Source organism: Telopea speciosissima, chromosome 6 (assembly GCF_018873765.1).
Source record: "Telopea speciosissima isolate NSW1024214 ecotype Mountain lineage chromosome 6, Tspe_v1, whole genome shotgun sequence".
NCBI classification, from domain to species: Eukaryota; Viridiplantae; Streptophyta; class Magnoliopsida; order Proteales; family Proteaceae; genus Telopea; species Telopea speciosissima.
Window position 1 is genome coordinate 60,665,269 of NC_057921.1, and position 16,401 is coordinate 60,681,669.

Sequence of the window (16,401 nt, forward strand, 5' to 3'; positions counted from 1 at the left end):
GATTTGAACTCAAACTTCAGGGGAGGATTCCTTACCCGCTAACCTGTTAAACCCACCCAACAGTCACCTGAATCTGCCACCAGGAACCAGGTAATGAATTTCTGAAGCATGGCTTGACGATAGTCTCTGATTTGGGTTTAGTTGCAAGTTCGAGACTTGAATGCACTCTCAAAATAAAAGAGGGTTTTAGATCAGGGTCTTGGATATTGAATAGCATATGGAAGGGTGATCTAAACCCCAAATCTCAACGAATTTGAGGATTTTAAACCCTAAATCGCATACCAAAACCAATGTTTCGATCGAAACCTAGTCGAAACCAACGAAACCCGATCGAATTTGAGGATTTTTAAAATTTCAGCATGATTTCGTCTCGGAACCTGTCGAAGAGACGACTCGACGGTTTCGACAGGTTTCGGTTGAGTTTTCGATCCAGGCTGGTGACTGATGTTATAAATTAGGGAGAGGGTTATTTGAACAAGTGACATAGGGGAGCATACCAATGAATGGTGATGAAACCGTTTTGTTGATAAGGGACAGAAAAGTCATTTCATGTGAGAAGGAGAGAGATAGCAAGAGATGATTTTATTGGTCCCTCCACAATCAGCTCAGAGAACTTTTTCCCTATAAATATTTTGTGGGAGAGGGTTTCTTACACTGCCTGACTGCACGGGTCAGGAGAATATGAAAACCCCTTTTAAAATTTGACAATAAGAGAGAGGCATTTATGACATCATTCTCCTCTTATGAACAATGATATGTGAGGGGGTTTCAAAATTTCCATTTTTAAGCTGCGGTTGTCCAAATCTTTTTCCCATCTCTTGAAGTATTTAAATGGAAGAGGACACCTTCTAGTGCAAAAATTTCATCACTTTTTGACACATACCAAGATTTATTTGGGTTCAAATTTAACATATGCAGGGGAGGGTGGACCCTACATCCCAATGAAATTTGGGCGCTTGGGCCTATTTCACCCACTTCATAGCATAAAATCATACACAAAAGGCAACTTGACCTACCTTTGTCCACCTTCTCTATTATGTTTTCTTTCATATAAAAATACTTCTTTTTTTTCGTATACTTTTCGATTGATTGAACTTTAACCATAAAAATCTTGCTGTCCTATCAAATGCAAGGCAAAGTTATGTTTACTACTTCACTGTCAACTTTCTATCTTGATCTTATCTTAGCTTTTCCTTCCAAACGAAGGAAGGGAATTGAAGGCAAAAACAAAAAAGGAAAAAGAAGCTTAGGCAACTAAAAGGTTAAGAAGAAAAATCTTATTACAAATTTTTCTTTATTTTATTTTAGAGAGATGGTTTTTGGAGTAATCAGCATAGAGAAATACACCAATGAGATGCGATTAGACGATATCACACATTGAACGACACTGAAGTTAGTGTTTTATGCGGAGGAGAGATAAGACATATGTTCTAGCGTACCCTCTTGACATCTTGATTTTAGTAATCAGAATTGGATCAAGTTAATCGTCTTATTCAAATTATAATTGGTCAAGTTTGATTCCAATCCTGACTGATTCTTGCAACCATTTTTTGGATCACACATTATTCATATTTGATCCTTGTTTTTTTTATCATTGTTTCTTTCTTTTACTTAGTAAAATAGTAAAAAATTAATGGAACTTATCTCTTGTACCAAGATCTTCAAGTTTATTGAATAAGAAAGGTAAACTTGTTTTTTCTTCCTGATTTCAATTCTTAGGATCCCAGGAGATTCCGAACCAATCCAATTCAAATCATAATCTAAAGAGACCATTCCATGTCCGCTCCGGTCCGGTCCGATCCAATCCGTATCCTTGAACTTGGCTTGGCATAAATTAATCACTGCATCACAAATTAGTCTAATCTGGTGTGCTTAATGGTTTGATCGCCTAAACCTAACAGGAAACCTGTTAGGCAAACAATGATGTGACTTTCTAACGGTAGGTTATGGATAGATTCATGCCTTCTTGGGTGAGGTCCCCCACCCCAAAATTGAATAAAGTAATTTTAGATATAAGCCAATTTAGATTGGAGGTGGTGTCCATCTTTCCTCCCCTGTCAAAGATATTTGTGGGTCATACAAGAAAGGACCAAAGGGAACACCACTAGTTCGCCGTCGTGTAGGGCGGCGATTAGGTTCTCACCTTCTAATACTCTTTATCCTTTCTGACATATAAATTTTTGTAAATAAATCGTGTGATGTTCCCTCTCTTGCTCCCGTTGATTGGGATAGGGGAATCACCTGCGGCAAGTGCAGCTATCATTTCCAATTGGTGGTTCCATAAAGTGGGCCATCTCATAAGTTGATAATTCTATCCATTTTGAGAGGGATTTTAGAAGCTAGAACCCCACAAACAACCTCGAACTTGGAAGCTCAAAGAACAATGGAATATGAAAAGAAGAAGACGAAGAAGAAAAGGGGAAAAAGAGATTCCCAAACCATCATAATCAGAATTTAGGAAGAGAGAAGAAGAGAGGCATCATATTTTGTTACTTTGTTTCTTCCCACATCTAAGTAAGTAAATACAATTAATGATCGATGAAACAAAAGCTACAGATATCTCTAATCTCTCTGTCTCTCTTCACCATCTAAGAAGTATATCGATCTAATTCTCTCTTTCTATTTATAGATATCTATAAATTCCATCCAGACAATCTATTTTTAATTTTAGGATTTTTGAAGCACTAAGCAGAGGTGGCACCACCACCTTGGTGAACATCAATTATGGTGGGCTTGGTCTTCAACCAATCTGGAGAGAGAATCCCCCTAGGCATGGCCTTAGAATCCACACAAGAGATCTTCTTCTCAGTCACCTGAGCTGTAGTGGTATCTTCATATATGGTGTCAAGCTTTATCTCCATTGAGTTAACCCTTCTGATGCTTATCATCTTCGGTGGTGCTTTCTCCATCATCGTCTCACCTCTCCCCTTCGCTGTCGCCGTCGCCGCCACCACCGCCGCTGTCGCCTTCCCCGTCTCCATCTCCTCCTCCTCTTCTTCTTCTCCTTGGGAAATTGAAAACAACCAAACGGAACCTTCAGGATTAAGCACTGGGCTTTCGCAATCAAGTTGGGGCCAAAATAATTGATTTTTTAGGTGTTTGGGTTTTGGAAGAAAACGTTAGAATTTATACATATCTGGTTCTAGAACTGGAAGGCATGGGTCTTGGGCCGCTTAGCTCGTCAACCGGTAATAGTCGGTTGATGGTGGCAGTAAGCCGTCTCTTTGGAGTCTGGAATTTGGAATCAAATACACGTGTCGGTTTTGCCATATGGGCTGCTTCACTGGATACCCTCGGTGGTCGGTAGTTCCTTTTACATCGTAAAGCGAGTCGACTCAGGTATTTATCCATTACCATATGAGAGAGTCTTTAATGAATCCAGACCGTTTAAAAGGGTGTGGGACCTACATGGGACCCACTAATCTTCCCACCTTATCCGGGAAAGAGAGGTGGCCGGTGATGGGGTCATCCTTATCCGGACCGGAGAAGAGTAGAATAGAGGCGTGCGCCCAGTGTGCTGCAAAGGGGCATCTAGCGGTTGAACTGTGCTACATACATCTCGGTGCACATCTAGGAATGTGTGCGGCACAACTCAACGGCTGATAGCACCCTGAGTATGCTGGGCTTCCTGAAAACGAGCTAAATTCTAGACACACTTGCCTGGTCGGTCATCTTGGAGGTGAGTGATTTGATGATCGGTTGGAAATCCAACACATCTCTGCTCCCATCATTTGACACGTGGATTTTTGGAGTGGATGAGATGTGTAATTAGTAGGACCCACAATGATATGCGACGAAGCGAGATAGAAGAGGCACACTGGTTAATGAGACATTTTTATCCTCTTTGCAAAGGCTTTAGTGGACCAAATGGATATCTGATGTGGATGATGTAACTAGAAAGTTGCCTGAACCATGGCTGAACTCTTTAGTCTGAACCAGTGTTTTTTATCTTCAGAAATGATTTTACAAAGAATGTAGTTGGTGATAAGGAAATCCAAACAGTAGATGAAAAATCCCCTTCATATATATACCAAGGGAGGTAGGGTTGGATGGTAAGCAAAGGGTATCAAGAACAGTCAAGGGGTATTATTGACTTTATACTATAGGAGGAACACTATTTATGATCTTAGATGAGTATATTTTCCTTTGCTCATGGTGGAAGAAATTTGTTTTCCTATATTGAGGGAGAAGGATCACCGACCGACCGTCTGAGTGCAATTTCTCACAAATTTAGGAAGTGGGAAATTGAATCATCTAGTAGAGAGAGCTTGGCAAGGAGGGAGAATGTGGGATCCACAGTTGAATGTGAGAGGATGTAAATAAGAATCTACACATTGACATCATGGGCCTCATGGCAATCTTTTTCCCTTATATGTTTTTTGGGTGAATGTTTTTCCCCTTATATTATTGGCCTATTGGGTAAGTTTTATTAATTCCAAATCCAAACATGTCAAAGTATTATAAAACCATAACCAACTGGACTTTCTAAACATGTATCTGAATCACCAATGTTAAAAAATAATTAAGATGAAGATTCTTAAAAGGGCTATCTAAACGACACCTCTAATAAGTTTATGTAGAACTTGACACTTTTTTTTAATTGCTTCATGTCTTATTCTCAAAATTTATTTAAGTTAGGGGTATAAAAGGGTTTTCATTAAGTCATTATAAAAAAATTGTTGGGTTGTGGCCAACATTTTAATTGAAGTTACAATTTTTGGTGTGGCACTTGGATAATTGACATGAAAAATGTTTTGTATTATAACTAATTAGCACTTCTGGAAGCATAATATATTTTAATTGAAATTGAATTATCTTTATATATTAATTGAATCACATTATTACCTATATAAATGCAACTTTGAAAATATAAAATTGAAAAAAAAAAAAAAAGGAAGATAAAAATAGATACTAAAATAATAACAAAGTTCTTATCAAATATGCACAGCCAAGTAGTGTTTACACACAGTAGGTCATGCAGTGTAAAACATCACTAGAACAATGATATTGCAAAGTTTCCCTAAGAAATTTTTTTAATTAAGAAAAGTGATACATATTTATAATAGAAATTTTGTTATTGACATCCCTCATCAAGGTGTCGTATAATTTGTAAATTTATTGTTGTATTTTTTTAGTATAACATACAATTTTTTCCAATGAGTTATCATTTCACATATGCACTTGAAAAATATGCATGACAATGACAACTTTTGATATGAAATAATGATAAATTACGTCCAAATTATTTTTGAGAACCCTTTAACATAAAGATCTTTTGGGAATAAGATAAGAGACAATTAAAAGGCGTTAAATTCTAAACACACCTACAGAGGTGTGATGACCCTTTTATAATATGAGAGTTTTTTTGCCATCAAATGTGAAGAGTTAATCAATGCTCACATATTGGCTTTTAATTCTCTCTCACACACACAATTGCAACAAAAGACAAGGGATCGAGTTACCGACACCAATAGTAAGTGAAACGTGGCAAATTACACGCCAAATGGGTGACATAACAAAAAAGAGTGGTATGATTACTCCACCTTCTTTTTCTACTCCGCCGTGTGCGTGACCTTCTCCGGTTGACTCCGTGTCTGCTCCGCCGTGTGCGTGTTTCTGCCGCTTTACTACTTTGATGGAAGAAAACCCAGAACGAAGGCAACGCAATATAGATACTCAGGATCGCCACCCCCTGTTTCACTCATTCATCCATTCTTACTACAACAGATGAATCCTGCCACCCATCCCTTCGCAGGTCAGCCCACAGTTTCACCGAAAGACATTGATGAAGATGATATCGAGTTGGACGAGAATCTTGAAACAAGTCTGAATCTTAATGGAGAACTTTGCCTCGTGGGCCAAATAATAGTTGGTCGTCCTTATCGAAGATAGGCTATTCATGAAGCCTTGCCTAAGGCCTAGAATCCACAATATCCGATAGTCATAACCCCCCTCCATGGGGATCGCTTCAGGTTCCAGTTCCAACATCCTATAGATCCGGCGAATGTTATTTGCGAAGGCCCCTAGTCTGTAAGTGGAAACCTACTGGTACTGGAGGAATGGCAGCCCGACGAAGATTGGTTGTTCCAGGTGGAGTATTGGGTGCAATTCTATGACGTCCCACAAGAATTATTTATGCTGGAGTTTGCTGGTCAGTTGGCGCATAAGATTGGGACTCCTATTGAAGTTTCTATGTTCCAGGGTATGCAGGCTGGGGTAAGGGTACATTTTCTTCGGTGCAGGATCTCTATCAATATTTTAAACCCCCTTCATGACTTTGTCAATATCAAGAGGAGGTCTGGAAAGAGGATCCCAATCCGTGTTAAATATAAGAGATTGTCTTTATTCTGCTACTTCTGTGGTAAAGTGGATCATGAGACCAAGCGTTGAGTTGCCCTATATGATGCTGAGAGAGCCCATTGTGTAACTCATGGCTGTAGGAGTGCATTGACTTGTCCAGAGTTTCCACCTCTGAGATTCAGTGCTTCACTTCGTGGCTTGACACCAGATTCCAGACAATTAGAGCATTGCCCTTCTATGAAGATAAACTTGACGATGGAAGAATCCAACCCCCCACAGCATCCTACCAGCGGCAACCGTGTTAGAGGACCCTCCTCTCGACGATCCTCCTCGTTACCTACTTCGGCCATTCCAGGAAACCCCGGTTCCTCCTCCACCTTCTCCGCTGAGATCCCACCTATTACGGCTACACCTTCCTTACCCATACACCTAAATCAAGGCCAACATCCTACAATCACTCAAAATTATATCCAGCCACATCCCCAGCAACCTTATTTACATCCAAACCTTGCCAATTCAAACTTTCCTACTATTTTGAGTAATCCTGAGATCTCGAGGGTCCTACTCTCGATCCGACCTCAATTATCTGACTTTTCCTTAGACACTGCCACCTTGCACGATAACTCTCTACCCATGCAGGACACTTTTGGGCCACGTGCTACAACCCCAACCAACTCCACCACCTCTGAACCCTCTTCGTCTCATACCCTTGTCCCGGTGGGAACCCCCGAGTCCACTACAGGTGGTGGTCACACCTTACTTGAATGCTACAACCAAGCTATGGATTCAAACTCGGCTAAGGAAACCTTGAAGAGGCCACGTCAGGATTTAGAGGAGGATGATCAAATGAGTTCTGCACTGACTGTTCGTGAGCCTTTTTTAGGCCACACCCCCGTGGAGGCTGGGAAGCAGCTCCACGGGATGAAATGAAGTTTCTCTCCTGGAACTGTCGGGGGTTAGGGAGGTCCCCGACAGTTCGCTACCTGCAGCACCTCTCTCGACTAGAGAAGTTCGATATTATTTTCCTGATTGAAACCAAATGCCAGAAAGGGAGGATAGAGCATTTACAAAAACGCCTGGGCCTGCCTTGTTCCTTTTCAGTTGATGCTTGTGGGGCCTCGAGAGGCTTGGCTCTGCTTTGGAGGACTGGTGTGCAGGTAGATGTTTTACTTGCAAACCTGACTGACTCAAGTGTTAAAATGGATAATGGTGGAGAATTCTATATGACCTCGGTCTATGGTAGCCCGGTACTTGAAAATCGTCAGGAAGTATGGAACCAGGTCATATCTTTGGGGGAATGGAAGACAATCAGACTGGATTGTTTATGGTGACTTCAATTCAGTTTTGTCCTGGTGGGAAAAAAAAGGTGGGAATATGGTGGGTTTGCATGATATCAGTCCCTTTAGACATATGGTGGATGAGTGTGGGCTTATTGACTTAGGGTCTAATGGCCCAACTTTCACTTGGAACAACAGATGACAAGGCTCTGCCAATATCAGGATAAAGCTTGATAGGGCTTTAGCTAATTTTTCTTGGAGGAGCTCTTTTCCTGACACGGTTGTTTTCGTTAAATCTATGCAGAACTCAGACCACGCCCCACTGATTGTTGATACTTGTGGTGGAAAGTTTAAAGGCCACAGACCTTTTAGATTTGAGTCCATGTGGTTTAGACACCCAGATTGTAAGAACACAGCTAATGTGGCCTGGTTGACTCCGGTGGGAGATGCAGATGCTAATGTACCCATCCTTTACCACAAGATGGAGAACTGTAAGAAGGTTTTTGGTAAGTGGAATAAGCAAGTCTTTGGTCATGTGCAGACAAAGATTGCTCATCTTCTACATGATCTTGAGGATATTCAGGCAGGAGATATAACTGATGCTAGCCAACAAAAGGAGAGACAGCTGATGGTTCTTCTCAACGAGGAATTACAAAGAGAGGATGAAATGTGGAAGCAAAAATCTAGAGTGGAGTGGCTTCAAGGGGGTGATAGGAATACAAGGTTTTTCCACCTATCTACTAACCAGCGGCGTAGTAAAAATCGGATTTTAAATTTAAAAAAAGAGGATGGAGGATGGATTCAAGATGAGAAGGAGATATATGCTACCATTAAGGAGTACTATGTCGACATTTTTAATTCTGAAGGGGTTGATGCGGCTTCGTTGCAGGCTGTATTGGATTCCATCCAACCTAAGATTTCTGAAGAAATAAATAACATGTTATGTGCTACACCAACCGTGGAGGAGATGAAGTCAGCTTTGTTTGCCATGGCACCCCTTAAGGCCCCTGGACTTGATGGTCTTCCACCGGCATTTTTTCAAAAGTATTGGGATTTGACACAGAAAAATTTATTTGCTTTTGTTTATTCTGTGTTTGAAAGTGGTAACTTACCTGTCTCTTGTAATACCACTTATCTTTGCTTGGTTTCCAAATGTGCTAACCCAGAGTCTGCAGATCACTATAGACCTATGAGTCTTTGTGCGGTTGTAGTTAAGGTGGTGACCAAGATCGTAGCTAACAGGCTGCAAGGAGTTTTGGACAATGTTATCTCGCCCTCCCAATCTGCTTTCATCCCTGGACGGTCAATCTTTGACAACATCTTCTTGGCCCATGAACTCTTCAATTATGTGAACAAGAAGAAGAAAGGGAAACAGAAGTTTTTGGCTCTGAAACTAGATATGAGGAAGGCTTACGACCGGGAGGAGTGGATTTTTCTTGAAAAGTTGCTCCTTAGACTCGGTTTCTCTGATTTCTGGGTCCGGCTGGTGTTGTCTTGCATTCAATCGGTGACCTACAAATTAATAATTAATGTGGGATTCGTGGCACTGTGAGACCCTCTAGGGGGATTCGCCAAGGTGATCCCCTGTTGCCAGCTTTATTTATTTTATGTTCACAAGCCTTGAGCTCTCTTATATCTCAAGCAGAGTCTACTGATCTCCTCAAAGGTATTAAGGTTTGAAACAGGACCTCCCCAATTACTCACCTCCTGTTTGCAAACAACTGTCTGCTGTTCTCTAAAATGAAGTTGGAAAAAGTATGTAATTTGAAGAACTGCTTGGATGTGTATTGTCAAGCAAGTGGTCAGGCGGTGAATCTTAAGAAGTCCACCCTCTCTTTTAGCCCTAACGTACACATTAAGTTCAAGAGATGGTTCTCAAGGGTTCTTAAGGTGTCCTATGCCAAGGGCCCATCCAAGTATCTGGGTCTTCCCACTTCCTTTGGCCTCTCTAAAGCAGCTCTCTTCAAGGACATATTAGAAAAGGCAGATAAGAAGTTTGGTGGTTGAAAGCAGCGGATTCTGTCACATGTAGGTAAGGAGGTTATGCTGAAATCTGTGGCACTCACCCTCCCTAGTTATGCTTATTCTCATTTCAAGCTTCTGGCGTCCCACCACTCTCACTTGCGTATGGCAGCAGCAGACTTCTTTTGGAGCGATGGTTCGGACAGGAAGAGGCTACATTGGATCTCATGGCTTCGTCTTTGTCAATAGAAGGAGGAAGGAGGTTTGGGCATGAGGGACCCATCTCTGCATAATAAGGCTCTCCTGGCCAAGGTAGCATGGAAGATTTGGAAGGATCCTAATTTGGCTTGGGCGAAATTCATGAAAGCAATATATTTTCCAATCTGCAGCTTTATGGAGGCCCGCCTTGGAAATTCTCCGCCGTGGGCATGGAGGAGTATATTAGAGGGCCGGAAAGTGCTTGAAGCTGGGTTACATTGGAGTGTGGAAACGGGGAATGATATAAAGATTTGGGGTGATAAATGGCTGCCTCATCTACCAAGTGGTGAACTGCAACACCCCCCCTCCAAGACTGCCCCTTTTATCTTGTACGAGACCTTATTGATGTGGACAAGAGACGTTGGAATAAACCGCTGATTGAACAATACATCCATCCGGAGGACTATACTGCTATCTATTGTATTCAACTCCCCTTGTTTCCAAAGGAAGACCAGTGGGTCTGGGGCTGCACAAAGGATGGGGTCTTTACGGTTAAGAGTGCTTATCGCCTGTTATGTAATGCTTGGTTTGCTGAGAAGAACCCTACATCAGTGAATGAGAACCCCTCGGGTTGGAGGAGTGTCCCTAGGATGGTGTGGAAGTCCATCTGGAAGTGCCATACTCTTCCAAAAATTAGATCTTTCATGTGGAGAGCCTGCGCTGATGGTCTTGCGTCGGGGGTAGCTTTGAATAAGCGAAACATCATGGTGGATTCTCTTTGTCAACAGTGTGGAGGCGAATCTGAGACTATTGCTCATATTCTACTTGACTGCCCCTTCGCTAGGGCTGTTTGGTTCGGCAGCAGTCTAACGTATGTGTTACCTAGGTCTGAGGAGATCTCTCTCTCCAAGTGGTTTGAAGGTTGGGTGGCGTTTTCTCGAATGGGGAAGAAGGTAGCTGTGGAAATTGTTTCCCTATGTTCTTTTCTTCTTTGGTTCATTTGGCGAGCTCGAAATGATAGACTCTTTGCAGGAAAGGTTTGGTCCCCAGTAGATGTCATTAGCAGAGCCCAAAATGCTTTTGAGGAATTCCAACTTTCGACTAACCTGTCCTGTAGCCCTATACAACCAGTGGAAAGGGGTATTTTTGCAAATGGGAGGGCTCTAACTCCGAGTTGGCAACCTCCTCCAGAAGGTGTTATGAAACTAAACTGTGATGCCTCCTATAGTCCAGAGAAAGGCAACAGTGGTATTGGCTTCCTGTTTCGCAACCACAACGGTCAAGTATGCTTTGCGGTTTCTAGCCCAGTTGTTCTCTTGGATATCTTAGTTGGAGAGGCCTTGGCAATTAGAGAAGGTCTTCTAGAAGCTATCTCGGAAGGTTTCTTGAATCTCCTTGTGGAAATTGACAGTCAGGAGATTATCTCTTTCTTAAACAACAGAGGGAAGAATCCGGCCTTGTGTGTAAGGCCAATTGTGGAGGATATTAGGCATCTTTCTACGTATTTTGATGCTTGTATTTTCTCTTTTATTCCAAGGGCTGCTAATGGTTTAGCGGATACCCTTGCCAGGAGGGCTCAATCTGTCGCAGATAGGATTGTTTGGCCTATTTCTGATCCTTGCTTCGATGTTCCAACTGGAATTTCTAGCTTGCTGTATCCGTCTCTTTCATAATCAAGGTTCTTTACCAAAAAAAAAAAAAATGTGAAGAGTTAATCCAAGGTGATTTGAAGCTATGATTAAACTCCTAGAATAGTGAATATCATCATTAACTCATGTCTCTTTTTATGAAGGTCAAAAATGTCTTTTTATGAATCCAATCGAAAGATCAGATCTTGTGTATTAAGAGGTTCTCTCTTCAATACTATGAGTGAAGGGAAACTCAATCATTTACAACATTATTTATCATAAATGAATGGTTTAGGAGATTAAGTTTTAATTGGACCTCATCAATATTTCGCATAACTTGTTAAAAAAAAATCAATAATTTGCAAAATAGTATGTGCTTTGTTACTATTTTGCAAATATTTCACCAAAAACAGAAACCAATTTAAATTGTTTGAAAACTCATGAGCTATAAAATCTATAGTTACAAAAAATCATTTGAATTTCTTAATTTTGCTCTCTCTCTCTCTCTCTCTCTCCCCCCCCCCCTCTCCCACAAAAAAAAAAAACCCTCTCTCTCCCCCTCCACCAAAAAAAAAAAATCCCTGCAACGATCGAGGGTTATAGAGGAACCGTCAACTTTGCTTTTATTAATATTTTCTTGAATAAAAAGTTGTATATTAGTTGTTAAACTAAAAATATATGCTAACTAAATTTGACTTTCGCTCATTTTTTTGAAAGCTTCATACTATCACATGATAAATGCCTTTGAACTGAGATTTATTAAATGGATAGATTTTTTTTCTGGTTATATATTAAATGGATAGATGGTGACATTGAAAGCATATTCATGGAAAAAATAAAAATAAGGGGAAAATATTAACAACTTAAGTGTCACTTGAGATATTTATACCATATAGGGTCCCTTAATGGACCATATGAAGAAAAAATTAGCCCACTTAATTAAGATTATCATTCTCTCTAATTGATAGTTCTATAAACCATATTTTACTACACCAACTTTTAAAATATAAGTTATTAATTCTAATTACCAGCTTTTAATTAGTATATAAAAAATTCCTAAAATTAAATAACTTAGCAGATTTGATAGAAAACATGTCCCCTAATTTTCTAAGGGGGTTATAAACTTACAACAAAATTTTTACCTTACCTTTTTGCCCATTTAGTATAACATTTCTTTTTCAATGAGAGTAAATCCTGTCATTTCATATAAAAAATGCATTAAATGGTGCATTAAATAATTTTTCAAATTTTTTGAAACCCCTTTTTTAGGGGGAAAAATTTGCTACTACACATAGGAATGTTCCTGCTACAAGACTAGCAGCCAAGGAAATGAAATAATTTACTTTCCCTTTGGGTTCACAAATACCCTCCTAGGTTTTAGTATTTTCTAAAATACCCTTTAAGATTCCATTTCCTTGGCTGCCAACCTTGTAGCAGGAACATTCCTGCCACAAGTGTAGCAGCAAAAATTCATCCCCGTTTTTATACCTTTATTAGACATTTTTGAGAATAAAATAAGGGGCAAATATTAAAAAAAGGTTACAACTTCTTAGTTCACCACTTTGATGATAACAAATTGTTCCATTTTCTTAATTATTGGAATCTGACTGTAAAGAATATAAACTAACTAGATTAATGTTAAATTGCAAATGCCTAGAAGTTACTATCTATGCCACCCCAGAGTATCTTGATATAAGCAAGATACTACTCTCTGGATGAGGGTGAGAATTTCTTATATCAAATATAACAATGGGCTATAACAAGTAACTCTAAAGTCCCTATTTGTTTGATGGAAAGAATGTGGTGGGAATGTTGTAAGACTGGGTCTCACAGTGTAGCGGGTTGGGAAACAAAGGAGGGATTGTTAATTTTCCTATGAATAGAAACCAAAGTCTTTTTTGTTTTTTTGTTTTTTTTTTGTGGGACTTTAGATAGCATAGGGATAGAATTTTCAAGCGTCATGCCAATCGACAAAACATTTTTTAATGGTATTCTCGAACTTGCTTTTGTAAGTTCATCACCCCAAGTTAAACAAACAAAATGCCACATCAACACTTTTCCACCCCACCTAAATCGCGGTCAAACAAGCGGGGCCCAAGGGATTAGCTGGGGTGGGAAAAGTCAAGAAGGAATATAACATAGGATAAATACGCAACACCTTCAAAAGAAGAAGACACACACACACAGAGCAGGTCCAAATCATGCCATGGAGAATATGAATCATTGATATTGGAGAAGGGAGCTTTTCAAGACAATGTAACATAGAGAAAAAGAAAGAGTATTTGGCTGGGAAGAAGGATATCCAATGGAATATCCCTCAAGCATATGTCAGTGCTTCACTGGCTTATTCCGTTATTCATGTCCACCACTCCATTACTGCCCTATAATAAAGCTTATCGATCGCATTATGGGTTCATATATGGCACAACCCAGAAGATTAATGAACCAGTTCACTCAGTCATGAAGGGAGGGTGTCCTGGGGTTTGGTTAATTTTTGCTAAGCGAACCAGTCGTAGGCAGCTCTCCTTGGCAAGTGATGATCATGGTGAGAGATATAGATAATTGGCATTTGCTCCCAGCAATTAATGACTCGCCAAAGGAGAGTTGCCCTCCGACTGCTTTCAGCTTAATTATATATATCTTCTCATGCACAAGGTTAATTTTATCGGTATCAGCAATATATAATTCAGTAAGATCATTTCTTGTTTTACACCTACAATTCTTTCTCTTATAATTTCATTTTTTCTTTTCTCTTAAGACATGGAGATCAATAGACATACAATCATCTGATAACGGAGAACGGTTTCGACATACTTGGATCCATGGCCAAAGAACAATGTTTGCACGACTGTCGTCCCTCCACCACAAAACTTTATAGGCAAATGTACGTAACCTTACCCTCGCTTCAGGGAGATTTTTTCCATGTTTTGAACCCATAACCTAGTGGAGTGGTGGTTGCAATAGCGCAACTTAACTGTTGTGTCAAGGCTAGCCCAGGTGTAATTAAATTTCTAAAATCTATTTACTCGACGCACATTTTCTCTTTTTTCTCAAATCTATATCTGTTTTTAGGTAAAAGCCACATAAAAGATAGGCCAAAGATTTCATACACGGCCGTGCAAGCATGCACGGTCGTGTCCCCTCTCACAAGGAGTTAGAAAAGTCATAAAACTCCACTCCTATTTTAATGCCTTGAAACTCTTACCCTCTCACATGCACGGCTTACACAGCCATGTACGAAAATTGTCCCCTAAAAGATTTTTTTTTTTTGGTGTGATCAGTACGGAAAGACGAGATTTTACTTAAAAATATTAATTGGGGAAGAGTTATTTGTGCAGGAGTGTGGTCCCTGCATGCACACAAGGAGCCAATGGGAGTGGGAGCGGAAGCATTAACAGGGCGGGTATAAAAGTCCTTCAATATACGGTTGCAATAGGATTGGGTTGGATCGGGCTTTTTAAAACCCTAACACAACCCTGAGTCCCCTTAGCTGGGCCCAGGCCCAACCCGACTCTGACTTAGGGCCTAAAAAATCCAACCCTAACCCACCCTTAAGGTCGGGCCCGGCTGTCCCTAATTAGCCCTGATCACGAGGAGGGGTGAAAGGGAAATGCATGAGCTAAACAAGGTCAGGGGAAAAATTATCAATTTTACATCAAATAACACTACGTGAAAATATATTATATCACTTATTATCTTCATATATAATATATTATATAACAAAATGTGTGTAACATTTAAAGTTTATAATATATACATTATATCAATATATATTTTATAGTATAACTTAGAACAGCGCTGGGCCGGACTCAATCCTGACCCGGCCCGACCCTGACTAAGGACCAGAATTTCTAACCCTTACTTGTGCTTAGGGCTAAGGTATCTCAGCCCAAGCCTTGTTTGGACTCAAGACAAGTTGGGCCAACAAGGCTGATGACCTTATATTTACGTGTGAAAAATTACTTTCCCTAAGTGTGAGCGAAAACAAAAAAAAATGGGCAACGCAATAACTAAACTTCTTATTGGTCTTTTGGTGTATTTTCTTCTTAGACTAGTTAAACTTCTTTGTAACCTTTTATAGAGACATGGTATTTTAGATTAGGCAAAAGGTGTTATGCGCGATCTGTATACGTATACGATCGTACCTTCAACCTTTTTATAAGGAGAGAGGGAGATGTGTAATTACACTTCTATCTCCTCCATCTAGTGGCTAAAATGGACGATCATGTACATACACTACGCATAAAAACTGGATAATTTAGATTGTTTTGGAATTTTAAACATATAGTAATGATGAGATCAAAAAAATCCACCAAATTAGGAGTCCAACCAAACTGCAATATAAAATTTGTTTGTATATATTAATAAATACTCTAATTAAAATATAATGTTGAGATGGCCGAGTTGGTCTAAGGCGCCAGATTAAGGTTCTGGTCCGAAAGGGCGTGGGTTCAAATCCCACTCTCAACATGTAATATTTTTTTTCCTAGGCCCAATTATTATCATTATCCTACACTTAGCCTATATTTACTAAAACTACCCTACTTTAAATTTCTTTTCTAAAACTACATTGGTTTTAAACTTTTACATCTTCTTCTACCCTCATGTTTTTAAATACCCACACAGCCCTTCCTTTTCACCTAGTAACCTGCTAATCTATTTAACCTACTATTCTTCTTCTATTTTTTTATTATTTTTGTCATTAAAGTAGTAAAAATTGAAAGCACCCACCCGCTTCTTCTCTCTCCCGTTTTTTACTCCGTTTTTTTTTTCTTCAATTCTTCTATTTAATTAATTTTTTATTCAACATTTCAACCTCATTGTTCTTCTTCGAACAAATCATGGTCGCCCGTATCAGGCGATACATACCAGTATTGCTAGTCATCGATACCGTATCAATAACACGGTACGAACAAGAGGTAAAATGGTTAGAAAACTCATTTTTTAAGGAGATTTAGGGTAATTTTGTCCTATACAACCGATCTAGGCCGATACCATATTAGTATCGTATCGATTTTGCAGGTTACCGATATCCG

The 16,401-nt window shown here is 39.8% G+C and overlaps 1 non-coding gene across 1 annotated transcript; it reads left to right on the forward strand.

The window, feature by feature from the left end:
• Positions 1-15,754: 15,754 nt before the first annotated feature.
• On the forward strand, positions 15,755-15,835 carry TRNAL-AAG. The gene has a single exon. It is a non-coding gene; the product is annotated as a tRNA-Leu (tRNA).
• The last annotated feature ends 566 nt before the right edge of the window (positions 15,836-16,401 follow it).